General features: G+C 41.8%; 1 long non-coding RNA gene across 3 annotated transcripts in view; it reads right to left on the bottom strand.

Moving 5' to 3' along the window:
• Positions 1 to 3072: 3072 nt before the first annotated feature.
• LOC127524959 (uncharacterized) overlaps positions 3073 to 14941 on the bottom strand; it is a 53207-nt gene continuing 41338 nt past the window's right edge. For all 3 annotated transcript variants that reach the window (XR_007933217.1, XR_007933218.1, XR_007933216.1), the window contains exons 3-4: positions 5229 to 5341; positions 3073 to 4603 (exon numbers count right to left, since the gene is read on the bottom strand). This is a non-coding gene — a long non-coding RNA (uncharacterized LOC127524959). The remainder of the gene's footprint in view (positions 4604 to 5228; positions 5342 to 14941) is intronic.

Here is a 14941-nt window from a genome sequence, read left to right as displayed (position 1 = left end):
CTCCCAGGATTTTCTTGTAAAATAATTTTAGTTAATATGTAGCTGAAAAAAGAAAAGAGAAAGATCTGAAATCTCATGTGGTTTATATCTGTTGTCAATTCAGATGAAGTGAATGTGAATGAGTGATAAGTTTTCTGCGTTATGCAGGTTGTTTTTTTCCCCCCTTGTTTCCTGTTGATGTGTACGTCTTCGACCGTGGACGAGTGAACGGTGAGCCAACAGTGTCTAGTTGATGTCGCAACGCATCTTTCTCTGGAGCAAGTTCAGCATCCTTATTCTGTCATCAATCCCTGGATACAGATAAGAGAATACAACACACCATACACTTCGGATACCTTGAGTGAAACTGAGCTTAAAACTACCCGGGTAGTAAATCTTTCTTCTGTCACGTGACTACTTTTTCCCCCTATTTCTTTTCCTTCTTCAATTTTTTTCTTCCTGGAAGGACCTGACTTTATCAAAAGACAAAGACAAATAACAACACAAGGAAAAGACTTTCTGAACAGTGTTTGGGGAAACCTTTATTTTATTGGTCATACCAAACAGGCCTGATTGTATTTCCTGTATTTCCGTTGACTATGTTTGCAAACTTGAACTATTTTCAATTGATGGTACCAATACAAACTATTTTTCTTCTTTCACAAGTTGTAGTGAAATTGCTGTCTCAAATCCTCCTTACGAACTTAGACGTTAACTATACTGTCATGCCTTTGTGCCCATTCATCCTGATTAGTCCATTTAGAACCCCAAATTAGAGTGATACAACGGGTTACCATCATTTCATCTTACCTAGAGTGTGTCAAGGCAGTTTTCCAGATATTTTACAAATGAAAGCAATAGCACCCTAGTTGATGCTGTATTTATATAATTGGCAAATGCGCACTGATATCTGTGTTTGCACTCAGGATATCATCATTGTTTCCTTTGCGGCACGTTTTGCAGCGGTGGGCAGTGTGGCCGATCACAGACATGTAGTTTCTGCCTTGTGAGTTGAACTGAGCTGGACGATGACATCACTGTTTTCTCCAGAGCTGCTGTATAGATAAATGAACAAAATTAATAACTAATGATTTTTACAAGGGAATGAATCAATACCGAACTTAAGCTGGACAATGACACCTTTTCTTCTAGAGCTGCTGTGCAGCGAAAATTATTTTCCTGTTATCACTGTAAAGCTGCTTTGACACAAGCTGCATTGTAAAAAGTGCTATATAAATAAAGGTGACATGTAGTTGATCCTGATTGTGGCCATCTGAGGTGTTTGTATCAGTCAGAATCACTCGCTCAAAACGCTGGAGTATTTGCCTTAACAACAGACGTGAATGGGAGATCATTGTGCAGCGTGGACAGCTCATTGATGTAGCAGTGCTTTCTGAGATCGCTACGGGTTGAGATGAGTGACAGTTCTGTGTTTGTAAAGGGAGTAGTCTTTAGACTATAGATATAGAAGTTCACTCCTTTTACTTATTAATGGGATAAACTGCAATGCACAATATGGCAGCATTAGTCCCACCTTTTAAGTAAAACAGCTATTCACTGATTGGTAAGTCTTTGCATCATTACAGGTGCCGTAAGAATCTCTGGTTCCCATGGAAACCTGGGACACTACATGTAATTCACTGAATAAGTTCATGCTGCTGTGAGGACACAGTTGGTTGCATGCTGCAAGGTTCGGAAGTGATATCATTTATAACATGGGATTCACTAATAAATTTGCTTTGGGGCCACATCAGATATAGTACTTTAATGCAGCAGTAGCAATTCAGATTGCATGTAGAAAAAAATATAACAGCAGCAGCATGCATAACAAATTCAGATGGTAATGTTCGAGATTTTGCATGCATAGCTATTTATAATGTTGCAAATAATATTAGCAGCAGCAGCAATGAGTAGGCAATATTTGAAAAAAAAATCACTGACTTTGTGCTGCAGCAGTATGCTATGCTAGCAAATTCAGATCGTAATGTTGTGAATAGTATTAACAGCAGCAGCATGCATAGCAAAATCATACTGCAGCATTGCAAATTGTATTAACAGCAACAAGTTCAGTATTGCATGAAGTAAATATCATTAATAGCAGAAGTGACAATCTATGTAGTTGTGTAAGGGTATAGAGAAAAGCGTGATAGTGAACTGTTACACGGTGTCTGCACTGAAGTGCACGCTGTGACAGCTAGAAACCTGTTCACACTGGACACGACAAGTGATCGTGCAAATTCATTTGTCTTTTGTATCAAGTAGCGTGAGCATTCGAAGTAGGTCATAATAGAAATTTGTTGTGTTGCTCGCATCACGCCCTGTTCAATGTACAGCTTCACCTATTATGTGTTCTATTGTCGTGTGTGCCACTCGCACCTGGCGTAGACAGAGTAAAGTGAAATAGGCTTTGCTTACGTTTTCGTTATTCAACGGGGCCAACAGCAATTCTAATTCTTTGTGCAGCAGCAATAGCAGCTTCCATAGCTATTCAGATTGCATTGTTTGCAAATTATTATCAGCAGCATACAAAGCAAAATCAGATCGTAAGGTTTGAGATTATTAGCAGCAGCATACATGCAAACCCCTTCCTTACGGTTATGTAGCGAATATTAATTTGGCCAAATAATATAAACCTCAGCAGCATGTATAGAAAATTCATGATAATGTAACTTATAATAATAATAATAACATCAGTAGCATGCAAGCAGACATTCCAGTGATTAAAGTTACTGTAGCATCTTGCTAAGATCATACCAAAATGATGCTGAATACAAACTGAATACAAACTCTGCTACAATAATATGCGAGAAAAATAGATGTACATGTTTGTATTTTTGAGGAAATAACGTTTATGCATGGTTATTGAAAAAAACAAAAAACCTAAGTCACTGAAATATGGCCACAAAACCAATACTAAATATGTATTCACAAGACTTCTGGGTATTGGAGGTTGTAGGCTAGAGTTTTTTGCTTCAAAATGATCCTGCCTTCTCGTTCATATAAAACAATATAATGATTTAAATTTTGCAAGACACTTTTTGTCAAGAAAGACAGTATGCGTGGACGCATGAATCTTCATGAATAATGCTGTGATTCACACCTGAAAAGACAAAGACCCGCATGATGAGCCGCCTAATGAGCTCTTTCAGGTAGGAAGGCTATGTGAGGGAAAATTCATCAAAGTAGTTTTTTCTGGTAGTTTATTCAGAATAGAGTTAACAATATAAATGAAACACATTTTGAATAAATGAGGGCACATTTTGAGTATACAGTTTTATCTGGAAATAAATCCTGTTCAAAGATATAAGTGAACATCATTTAGCTGGCATTCCAAGGTGTTTGGTGTTTCTTTGCACTGGAGAAAAAGATTCCTGCTTCCAGTCAGTGATATACCATTATAATTGTTTCCAACACTGATAATAACTGAGTATCAAATCAGCATATTAGAATAATTTCTGTTGCTCCATAAACTCTTTATGGGACATGTTACTATGCAGCTATTTGTGCAAAATGAAAGAGTTGGTGGAAACAAGTCAAAGAAGTGCAGAAAAATCTTTCTGTACCACATCATGGTTTTGTGCTGTGTTTAGTACTGTATTGTAGCGTCTGTGCAGGATCAGATGAGCAAGTCAACTATAAACTTCGTTAAAGTGTTACCTTCTCGATCTTTTGTTTGTAAATCTCACATTGGCTCCGGCCTGGCTGACATTAACAGCTCACTTGACACATTTTATGGCCGTATCGATGGATCCCCGATTCTCTCCCTTGTGACTTCAAACGATCGTGGTCAACTCAGATCGGATTACTGTGAGCCATGCGGCCACATTCCAGACATCGTCAAACTCCAATACACATACGCGCACACACGGAGTAACATACCAGGACTCTCTTTAAGTCACATTCATTAAAATATGATTAAAATGTGATCCTGTAAGCCTGTATTCTAGTTTTAATCATGTATTTAATATTAAGTTACGACTATAGTTGTGTGAATTATACCCCAAACCTTTATATGTGAGTGTAAGATTGTATCTATGTCTTTATGTCTTTTGCACCCTGGCATGTTTGGTCTTAAACGAATTCTGTCAGGATGCTTTAATTAACTATGCATGTTCTGTTACGATACCATGCATTAGTCTATTTCTAAGGTCTTTTGGAGTAAAAGTTACCAATTCTGAAACCATCATAAATTATGCAAAATGAGCCGCAAGACAAGACAAAGAGAACTTTTCCCTCCTAAAAATCCACGCTGGACATTGGCTGTTCACCCAAGGAGGCATTTTGGGCTTGTTTGTCTTTAAAACGCCAAACCACGCACGTTCCCTTTGTCTCTCGATTGTCTCTCAATTGTCCCTCGCCATTTCACGCACGTCTCTCCCGGACATCTCGACGACCGTGCTTCCATCACACGCTCCTCTTCTTCGGGATGACCATCTTTTTGGCACAAGTTTTCTTTTGTCAAGCCTTCTTTATCCGTCGCCCGAAGTCTTCACTCTTCATCGCCTAGGAGATGGACTCTTTCTTCTTTACTTTCTTACTCTTCAGTTAAACCCGTTTGAAAATCCCGCTGAAGAATCCTTTCTTGGAAAAGGACAAATCGCTCCAGCCGCACGAACTGAAACTCCTGCAGAAAACAACCACAGCACCTGAACCTATGCAAGTATAGAACCATTCTTTTCGAAGCGTTTTAAGCTCGATGTGTAAGCGGAGTTTCCTTGCTGGCTCTCAAAGGTTTTAACTGTTCGTAATTTGCCATTTCTTTGATCACCTCTGTTTTCTTTACTTTACTTTCGTTTTCTATATATGTGTATTATTTGTGTATATTTAGCCGTATAGCCTCTGTATCCGTAGTTTCATATATTAAATACATTATATTCATGCTCGATTGTTTCTGCTGCTCATTCAGAAAATCGAGTCACTTCTACGTTTTTGATTCTGCAAAACTGCTTTACGGTTTAATGCTAGAATAAGAAGTTAATTCTCATGGCCAGAGAATAACATCTTTTTATAATAGTCTATGAGAAAACTGATGGTTTGCTGGACGAACTAGACCAGTCTTTCTAAATTTAACTATTAAACTAGAACTAATCCTGAACCATATATGTAATTAATCATAATCTGTTGTAATTAATTCACAATATATGTGCATAATTCCCTTTTTGGTCCATTTATATTATAATTAATCATAACGCGTTATGATTAAATTATACATATATTTCACCCATAATTTGAGCTAATGAATCAAATACCTGTAATTCGCTACAGTATCAGCTGATCAGACAGGTCAACGCCCCCCATGTGTTTCTTGTATCTCTTGGGATCTCTTTGGAACAGGTGTTTGGAAATTTTTTTATTGTCACATCTGTAAAAAAAAAAAAGAAAAAAGCGTGAGCATGATGATAACACAATCACTATGGCCATGCATAACAAAGACAGCAGTTATTGTTATGTTATACAAGAACATATACTTTTGTATTATGATGATGTAAACACACACACACACACACACACACACAAAAAAAAAATGTTAGCATACATTGTCTAAAGTAAACTGAAGGGGCAATTAGTGGATATGGACACAATGAATGTTTACATTTGTAAAGTATTACTGTGCACTTACTCATGTTGATATCACAATTAGGGCTGTAGCTAACGATTATTTTGGTAATCGAGTAATCGTTCGATTATTCTAATGATTCCTCGAGTAATCGTGCCAGACCCCCCTCCCCCCCAGAGACAGATGCAGTCAGTGCTTGGCATATCACAACTATTCAGTGTTTCAATCACATGATGTTTATTTTAGGTTTCAGATATTTAAATACACATAAGTACTAGTAACAATACATTTAGAGTTTGTAAAATATACACTGATGTCTATGGAAGCTGCAGTAATAATCCTTTCCATTATAATTAGACAACGTGTTATATTCATATCAGATACATATTACATACTGTGAGTAAGACAAGCAACTATAAAGTTTACCCTGTTCTTCTCCCAATTCACTGGACACTTACATCCATTCGTGTATTTCGAAAGAAGTGGAAGAATTCAAGTGTAAATCCAACAGATCTATTCTCCTGACCGCGGCATAAACAAACATGGCACGCGCATATAGCTCAACTACTAACGCGATCATTATAAAGGTGCTTGCACAACAAAACACATTCACTTACACGTATGGCTTAAAAATAAATATATAATAGCAATAACACAATAAAAATTGATACAAGTAAAGTATGAAAAACAAGCAATCGTATGGTTTTATTGAACAAAACTGTCAAAATACATAATGTATTGAATTGTACAACTAATGTTCTTTATGTATTATAACAAATGCCTGCAGAGGACGCCAGTGGCCTGACGTTTTTTTTTACGCAAACTAATCCTTGTTTAATATTGGCTTACAACATTTATTTCAACTGTCCAATTAATCTTTAATATTTGGCCATTTCTTTACGACAGAAATGCTACAACCACTGTAATTTCTTGAACAAGAACACACGGACTTAAACGATGGGCTTAAACTTATATTTTGAAATCGCGACGAGCAGTTAGCACAGTAGAAACATACTGTATAATGTATTCTCCTGCGTTTGCTAAGGTTTATAGATGACTTACCTTACAAATCTGATTAAATGTCGCACATTGCGTTTCCAGATGAACATTAAAAGCAATCCAAACTCACAGCATATGCAGAGATGGAGTTTGAGATGCGCCACTCATGTAAATAACAGTTCACATGAAGCAGCATTTACTGTGAATGGAGACGCATGTGGATAACCTACACGTATGTAAATAATTACAGTGCATATTAAACTTGCAGCACATACATTTATTTAATTAATTCACAGCCTTTGTAAAGTCACATATAATATCGTGCAGCCTTAGAAAACGGTCTAATAATGCGTTTCATGGATTCTCGACTGTGGAAAGGATTTTTTAAAATCTAGTATTCGAATTTAATCGTGGAATCGTTAGCCCTAATCACAATTAAAGAAATTTTAATATTATCATTATCAATCAATAATGGCTATACATAACAAAGATAGCAGTTTTCGTACAAGAACATATACTTTTGTATTATGACGATGTAAACACTATTACATCTGCAAAATATTACATCTGTGCACTTACTCAGTATGATTCTCGATCGCACAGAACTGAACGACACCTGTGTGCCCCTGTGCGCGGTGCTGGTGAAGGCGAGCATGATGCAGACACATTCCTAAACAAATAAAACACTGTTAGCCACTAATTGCCTATCAGTTTACTTTAGACAATGTATATACATTGTCCAAAGCAAACTGATGGGCAATTAGTGGGTATGGACGTACAATGTATGTATATATCTACTGACGATGGGCCACAGGACGGCCGTAGACCGCGAATATCTGTTGATGGGCCATATAGACGGCATGTATTTAGTGCATTTCAAACATTTACATCTGTATTCACAAACATCTGTATATTAGGCATAAGGAGTCATAGGCTAACCCAAACCGATATAAATAAATCGTGTTTAGACACTATCACATTATTTTACTGTAGACTAAAATATATTTGCTCTGAATCACATCATATTACACCAACAGATATTCGCAAACAAGCTACATTAGGCACGAGTCAGTATTTTAGCTGCAGTGTCATAAGCTAACCAAAACTGAGCGAAATATATTACGTTTAGATATTTGTAAGGGACATTGTAAGGCAATATTTCCCGTAAGCCAAAACTAGGCAAAATATAGTACGAAAATTCATATGAGTTTTATATTATCAGAAAAAGAATTATATAACACTAAACGACTTACCCCGAACTTATATCCTCCTCAGGGTCAATTCGCTAATTCGCTAATTCTTCCTCGCTTTCCAAAATCATCTGAAGGGCCTCTTTACCGGAGTACCGCACCATCCTCAAAACGCGACGAACGTTCAGTGAAACTGATGTTTTTTGTGGCATTGACTGAGGGGCCTGTGCGATGCATACAGTTCACCTAAACTATTTACCATGTGAACGGCGCGGAGGTGTTGCGGTCTCAGCTCATTACAGATAATGAAGTGAGAAGGAAAAGAAGGAACCTCTCCTTGGTTTCAAACGAATTACATGAACTGAAAATATTTGTTTTTGATTTGACTTACTTCATTTAAAAGTAGACATTCCAAGCATTATGTAAACATGTCTCTCATGTCTGTGTGACAAATATTTGCTGAGTTTCAGTTCATTTTAAAACGCATTTCAGAATTGACTTCACTGAGAGGGAGACGTCAGATCACACATCATGTTCGTTTATTTAGCGAAAAGCACAACGTTTAGTTTTTTTGTGAGTGTACACAAATAACAGTACACACAACAGTTTAGAATGATGTATAACACTGGTATGTGTGATCAAATTCGACAGAGTATTTTGAGTCTATTTCACACTGATAAGAAAAAAAGCGAGGTGGTATTGCCACGCGACTGCCGACCCGAAGGAGTTAAACTGCCCAATGTTCTTAAGAAAAATCCTCCAGGTCCTCTTCAGTTTTCAAGGATTTTTTGCATATTTGAACCTTTTCCAGCAGTGACTGTATGAATTTGAGATCCATCTTTTCACACTGAGGACAATTGAGGGGCTCAAACACAACTATTAAAAAAGGCTCAAACATTCACTGATGCTCCAGAAGGAAACACGATGCACTAAGAGCCGGGGGGTAAAAAAAACTTTTGAACAGGATGTCCAATTTTTTCTTATTTTGTTGAAATACCTTTTTTTTTTTTCTTTTTTTTTTTTTTTCTTCATTTAGTACTGCCCTTAAGAAGCAACAGAAGATACTTGCATGTTTACCTTGATCTTTAAATTCAAAAAGTTTTCACCCCCCGGGTCTTAATGCATTGTGTTCCCTATGGGGTGAAAAAGAGCCGTGCCACACCATACCACCCCACTGACAATGCTCAGTGTGAGCGGTTTAACAGGACACTACATGACCTGTTGAGAATGCTGCCACTTGAAAAGAAACACTGGTGGCCCGAATACCTACCAGAGTTGGTTTATGCATATATGTGACACCTCACACAACTACTTGGTATTCTCAATATTATTTATTGTTCGGGGTTGATCCTTACCTGCCAGTGGATGCCCTTCTGGGACAAAAACAAGTATTTGACTAGAAACATGACTGGCTGTTGGTCCACCAAAGGCGTCTGAATGATGCGCATGCCAGGGCAAGGGAATATTCTGAACAGAAGGTTGCTTGCACAAGGATAGAATCTATTGCCTGAAGACTGAGGTCAGAGCACTGGTGTACCTGAGGAACAGGCCAGTAGGCTGTCACAAAATCCAGGATGCCTGGGGGCCAATCGTATATCATGTAGTAGGGATCATGGACAACACATACACAGTGGGGCCATTGGAAAGAGGGCTTACAAAGAGAGTTAACAGTGTTGACATCAGGCCTTGTGTGAATAATCCTACTCCAACCCCCAGGAGAATGCCAAAGGCACAAGAGGAGAAGTCCAAGTCCATTAGTGAAGTGGAGTCCTAGGATTAGGTAAGATCTCATACTCCTGCAGTAAGGGACCTTGGCATCCAGTCTGTTGGCCAACAAGGTGTAGGGCATGTGCCTGATGTGGACGTAGTAGGAGGCCAAATGCTGGACAGCATTCAAATGTGTACCATGAGCCAAGGTCTGTCCTGGACTTTACTCCTATAAGTCCGGCAACAATTTCACAGATATTGGCTTATTTGAGTTCTGTTCTGTTTAGAGAAGCAGTAAAAGAGGCCAAGAGTACTCTGGTTTTAAATGAGTAATTGAGGATGCTTACCCTGCTGCAGGGGAGAATGTAACCAGGTGATGGTTAAGGGGGTTTAAATATTTAAATATTAATGATGTACATATCTGCGGAGAATGTAATGAGAGGTTCTTTAAGAAACATCGGGTGACGTCATCGCGTATACGTATGAACGTGATTGTGTGATGAGGAAGTCAGAGTTATGCTGCATGTGTATGTGATTGCTGTTCGAGTGTAATCTGACATGAGCCAATGGTGAGCGAGCCCGCTTGAGCCCGCCAAAATGGGCTGGGTCTCGGGCTACGTAAGCGGACGTCTCACCTTGGCAGACTGGAAGCCGCCTTCTACCTGCAAGCAGCTGGAATTCACCGCTGATCAGCTCGCCGCTCTGCAGCAGCAAGATCAGCTCACCTCTCCTCTGCTCACCGCTCTCAAGCAGCCCGCCGCTCACAAGCAGCTTTTACTTTCAGCTCGCCGCTCTGCCAGCTCACTCGTGTGCTCTCAAAGGCCGTCGAAGAGCTCGGCCTGGAGTGGTCTGTGCCTGAGGAACCCACACACAGCCACTTGGACGAATGGTTTCTGCCCGGACGTCGTCAGGCTCCTCCCCAGTGGGCAGCACCCTTTTTTCCAGAGGTCCACGAGGAGCTCACGAAATCATGGCGCACCCCGTACTCTGCGCTCTTCTGCCTCTCACACTCTCACCTCTGTTGATGGCGCTGAGCAGAAGGGATACGAAAAGCTGCCGCCTCTGGACGAAGCCGTGGCCGCACACCTATGCCTGCCCGCCACCATTGGTTGGAAGATGAAGGTCACCCACCCAACCATCCAAGCCGTGTCGCACTACGTCGACCCTCGCTGGACAGGCATACACCTCGGCCGGCCAAGCAGCTTCCGCCCAACACTCAATGGCAGTTTTGCAGGTCTACCAGGCCAAACTCCTGCGTGACCTGGACCAGCCTGGGCATGACTCGCCCGTCTTCAAAGAGCTGCGCTGCGCCACAGACCTGGACCTGCGCGCCACCAAGACCACGGCTCAGGCTATTGGGCGTTCGATGGCCAGCCTGGTGGCTGAGCTTGACGGAGATCAAGTACGCGGACAAAGCCGTCTTTCTCAACTCGCCTGTCTCCCCCACTGGTCTCTTTGGCCCTGCCGTTGATGGGTTTGCTGAACGCTTTACTGCCGCACAGAAATCGTCCCAGGCCATGCGGCACTTCTTGCCAAAGCGCTCCAGCTCCTCCACTTCGAGCCGCCCTAAACCTGCGCCAACACAGCAGCTACCTAAGTCTGCGCCATCTGCTACTCAGCCTGCGCCACGGTCTGAGCACAGACAGCGCTCACGTTCCGCCAGGCGCCACCCCCCTCCGCAGTGACAGGGACCCTGGCCCAAAATAGTGCTGGACCCCGCGCCTCAGAAGTCAGCCTGATGCCCAAATAAGGAAGAGGTGGACGGGCCGAGGCCTGGCAGGCCATCCTCGGAGTGTCAACTTGGGTGCTAAACATAGTAAAACGAGGTTATGTACTCCAATTCGCTCAGCGGACCCCGTTATTCAATGGAGTGGTCCAAACCTCTGTAGAAAGCAAGGACGTGCATGTCCTACGCTCCGAGGTGAACACTATGCTGGCAAAAGGAGCCATAGAAGTGGTTCCCCCGGCATTGAGCGAGTCAGGCTTCTACAGCCGATACTTCCTCGTTCCCAAAAAGGATGGCTGTCTCAGACCCATCCTCAACCTCAGATGTCTGAATTGGACCCTAATAAAGCGCTCGTTCAAGATGATCACTTTGAAACAAATCTTCTCGCAAATTCGCCCAGGAGACTGGTTCTTTTCCCTGGATCTGCAAGATGCTTACTTTCACATCCAGATAGCCCCCTATCACAGATGATTTTTGAGATTCGCCTTCGAAGGGGTGGCATATCAATACACGGTCTTTCCGTTCGGGCTGTCTCTGGCTCCCTGCACTTTTACGAAGTGCATGGATGCGGCCCTTTCCCCTCTGAGGCAGATAGGCGTACGCATACTCAACTACCTCAATGACTGGCTCATTCTAGCCCAGTCAGAGGCGGAGCTAGTGGCACACAGGTCCCTCCTCCTCAGCCACTTAGAGTGCTTGGGGCTCAGGGTCAATTTTCCAAAGAGTTATTTTTCCCCCAGTCAACGTATCTTGTTCCTAGGGATTATTCTCGACTCGACCTGCATGAGGGCCATAGTCTCGCCAGAGCGATCCCTGGCCATTCAGCAGCTCATGCCCGGACCCTCTCTGCCGCTCAGAAAGTTTCAGAGGATGCAAGGTCTCATGGGCTCAGCATCACCAGCCCTACAGTTGGGCCTGCTTTTTATGCACCCATTATAGTTCTGGCTGAAACCGCGGGTCCCGCCCCAAGCCTAGCAGCATGGTCGCTGCTCACTCAAGGTGAATCAGGTGTGCGTTGCAACCCTGGCTCCTTGGATGAACCCCTGCTGGTTCGAACAGGGCGTGGCTGTAGGGACGATGTACAAGAGGAAAGTCATTTTCATAGACGCTTCCAAGATGGGCTCCATCAGAGCTCCTTCAACGAGACGTCTCTACTCCCTAAAATGGTCAGTCTTTGCTGCCTGGTGTACAGCCCGGGGCGAAGACCCATTTACTTGTGACATATCTCTGATATTGTCTTTCCTTCAGGACTTAATGGATAGGGGCTGTACTCCCTCTAACCTTAACGTCTGTGTCGCAGCTATAGCAGCCTCCCATGCTCCCGTAGCAGGGCAGTCGATTGGGAGGAACAACCTTGTTTGTTTCCTAAAAGGGTCTAGGAATCTGAACCCTCCCTGCCCCCGCACGGTTCCTAACTGGGACATGTCTTTGGTTCTCAGAGGCCTTAAGGGCCCTCCCTTTGAACCACTCCAGACTGCCGACTTATGTCCTCTAGCGCTAAAAACCGCCTTATTGCTAGCCTTAGCATCGGTAAAGCGAGTGGAAGATTTGCAGGCGCTCTCCGTGAGCCCCTCCTGTCTTGAATTCGGGCCTAACGACTCTAAAGTTGTCCTGAAACCAAGACATGGATACGTCCTGAAGGTCCTATCCACCTCTTTTAGGGTGCAGATGGTTATTCTCTCCGCACTTTCTCCTTCTCAGGATGATCAGGAGTTGAACCTACTCTGTCCCGTCAGGGATCTGAGGGTCTACATCGATCGTTCCGCCTCTTTTCGTCAGTCGGAACAACTCTTTGTCTGCTTTGGTGGCCGCACGAAAGGTCTTCCGGTCACAAAGCCCAGGCTATCCAGATGGATTGTTGATGCTATAGCACTCGCTTACTCCTCCTTGGGCCTGTAATGCCCTATAGGTGTTAGAGCGCACTCCACGAGAGGCATGGCCTCTTCTTGGGCATGGTCCACTGGCGTGTCCATCGTTGTTACTAACGTAACCTCAGTTCCCTTAGATACGGAACGAGTACTGCGTACTTTGTCGCGCTTTTCATAGGACGCCTCATGCCGTCGCTTCAGTCGAATTAAATCGGTCTGCCAAGGTGAGACGGCCGCTTATATAGCCCGAGACCCCGCTCATTTTGTCCAGCTCAGGTGGGCTCCCTCACCATTGGTTCACGCATCAATGGTTCGTTTACTTTAACTCCACGAACCAATGGCCATGCAGTTTCACTGCATGATTAAAGAAAGCTTCAGAAATGGTGAAAACAGGAGTTTCCCCGTTGCGTCTTGCCTAAACGGCAGACGACGCAGTACTCGTTCCGTATCTGAGGGAACCAAGGTTACGTTAGTAACCGAATACGATTTCGAGAGAAAGCGAGTACTATCCACGCTATGTAATTTCAGGTTTATGTTGTGAGTGTTACTGTAGTCTGACTGTTCACGCAGTTCTAAGATGTTGTGTTTTCTTTTTTAGTGGGCCGCTACCGTATTATTACTGGTGTTTAACTATTTGCATTGTTCTTTATTATTGCACACAAGAAGAGACGACAAATTGTACTTTATATTATCTTTATTTTGGGGAGAACAGTTTGCTGTGAATTTGCTGAAGATATTCTGACATTGTGTTTTGGTTTATTCTGGGTCTTTGCCCAGGTACCTAAAAGAAAAAAAAAAAAAAAAAAAAAAAAAAAAAAACAGAAACTCTAGCCAATTATAAGGAGCTCAAGTTCCCACGAGTTAATATGACTTTCCCACAAATTAAAATCTCAGGGCCACATTATCATATTCCCACATGTTAATATGTTGTGGCCACGACAAAACTAAGTGAACCGAACATGTCCACTCCTGGTCACAGTACGCTCATTGTACTGGTCTTGTTAGACTTCTCTAGCATCTAACTATCCAGTAAGTTAAACAGTGACTCAAAAAACTTTGCTGGAGACATCAAGTCATTTATGAAGTTTATGATTCAACTGTGAAACTGTAAAAATATACAAAAGACACTATTACTAAGTATGAAATTGAAAGATTACAGATTGATGATAAAGTAAGGTTAATTAAACCAAGAAAATGTACATCAAAATAACCTTCTCAAACGTATCACACAATAAATGAACACTGCGTTTAACAACACATTGCGTTTAACAGATGCAAAGAAAGAAGATGTTTGAGGATGTCACAGCTACCACATTTTTCTGAACTTCTGCAGTACAACTGGTACTTCCTGCTTCCTGAACTAAGAGGCTAATTGTGACTGCTTTTCAAAATTAAAGTCCTCAGAGTAGACATACATAAAATAAGTCCCATCAAAATCTAAATCAACACAGTCCTGCACACTCATACTAAACTCATCAAGAGTCAACGAGCTGCCGACTACTGCAGGAAGCATGAGGGAGAGACGCTGCAGTGCAGATCGCATATCTTTCTACATGTAAATAAATAATTCCCTGCATTATGAATGTGGCACTTGTGGTTATTAACATTGTAACATTGTATTAACATTGATAGCCACAACCTTGCACCAAATTTCAAGCCCTGTAGATAGGCTAGCTTATATACAGATAATTTAGTAAGCAGAAATCCAAAATCTACCTTAATGTTTCTTCAAATTAGAGGAAGATGCTGATATCTCAATTAAATTGATCCTTGAATGATGTGCTGCTTCCACAGCAGCCGTGATTAACAGCAGTTGGCACCATCTACTGCTGTGCTTAAAGTTTTCCATGTCCTATAAATTTGACATGAGGCACGAAATCGATTACTGTCTCCCTATCCAATCACGTTGATGGTT

The sequence above is a fragment of the Ctenopharyngodon idella genome, chromosome 13 (genome assembly GCF_019924925.1).
Source record: "Ctenopharyngodon idella isolate HZGC_01 chromosome 13, HZGC01, whole genome shotgun sequence".
In the NCBI taxonomy this organism is placed as follows: domain Eukaryota; kingdom Metazoa; phylum Chordata; class Actinopteri; order Cypriniformes; family Xenocyprididae; genus Ctenopharyngodon; species Ctenopharyngodon idella.
The sequence above is the reverse complement of the archived record's forward strand: the minus strand, read 5'-3'. Positions and strand labels throughout refer to the sequence as shown.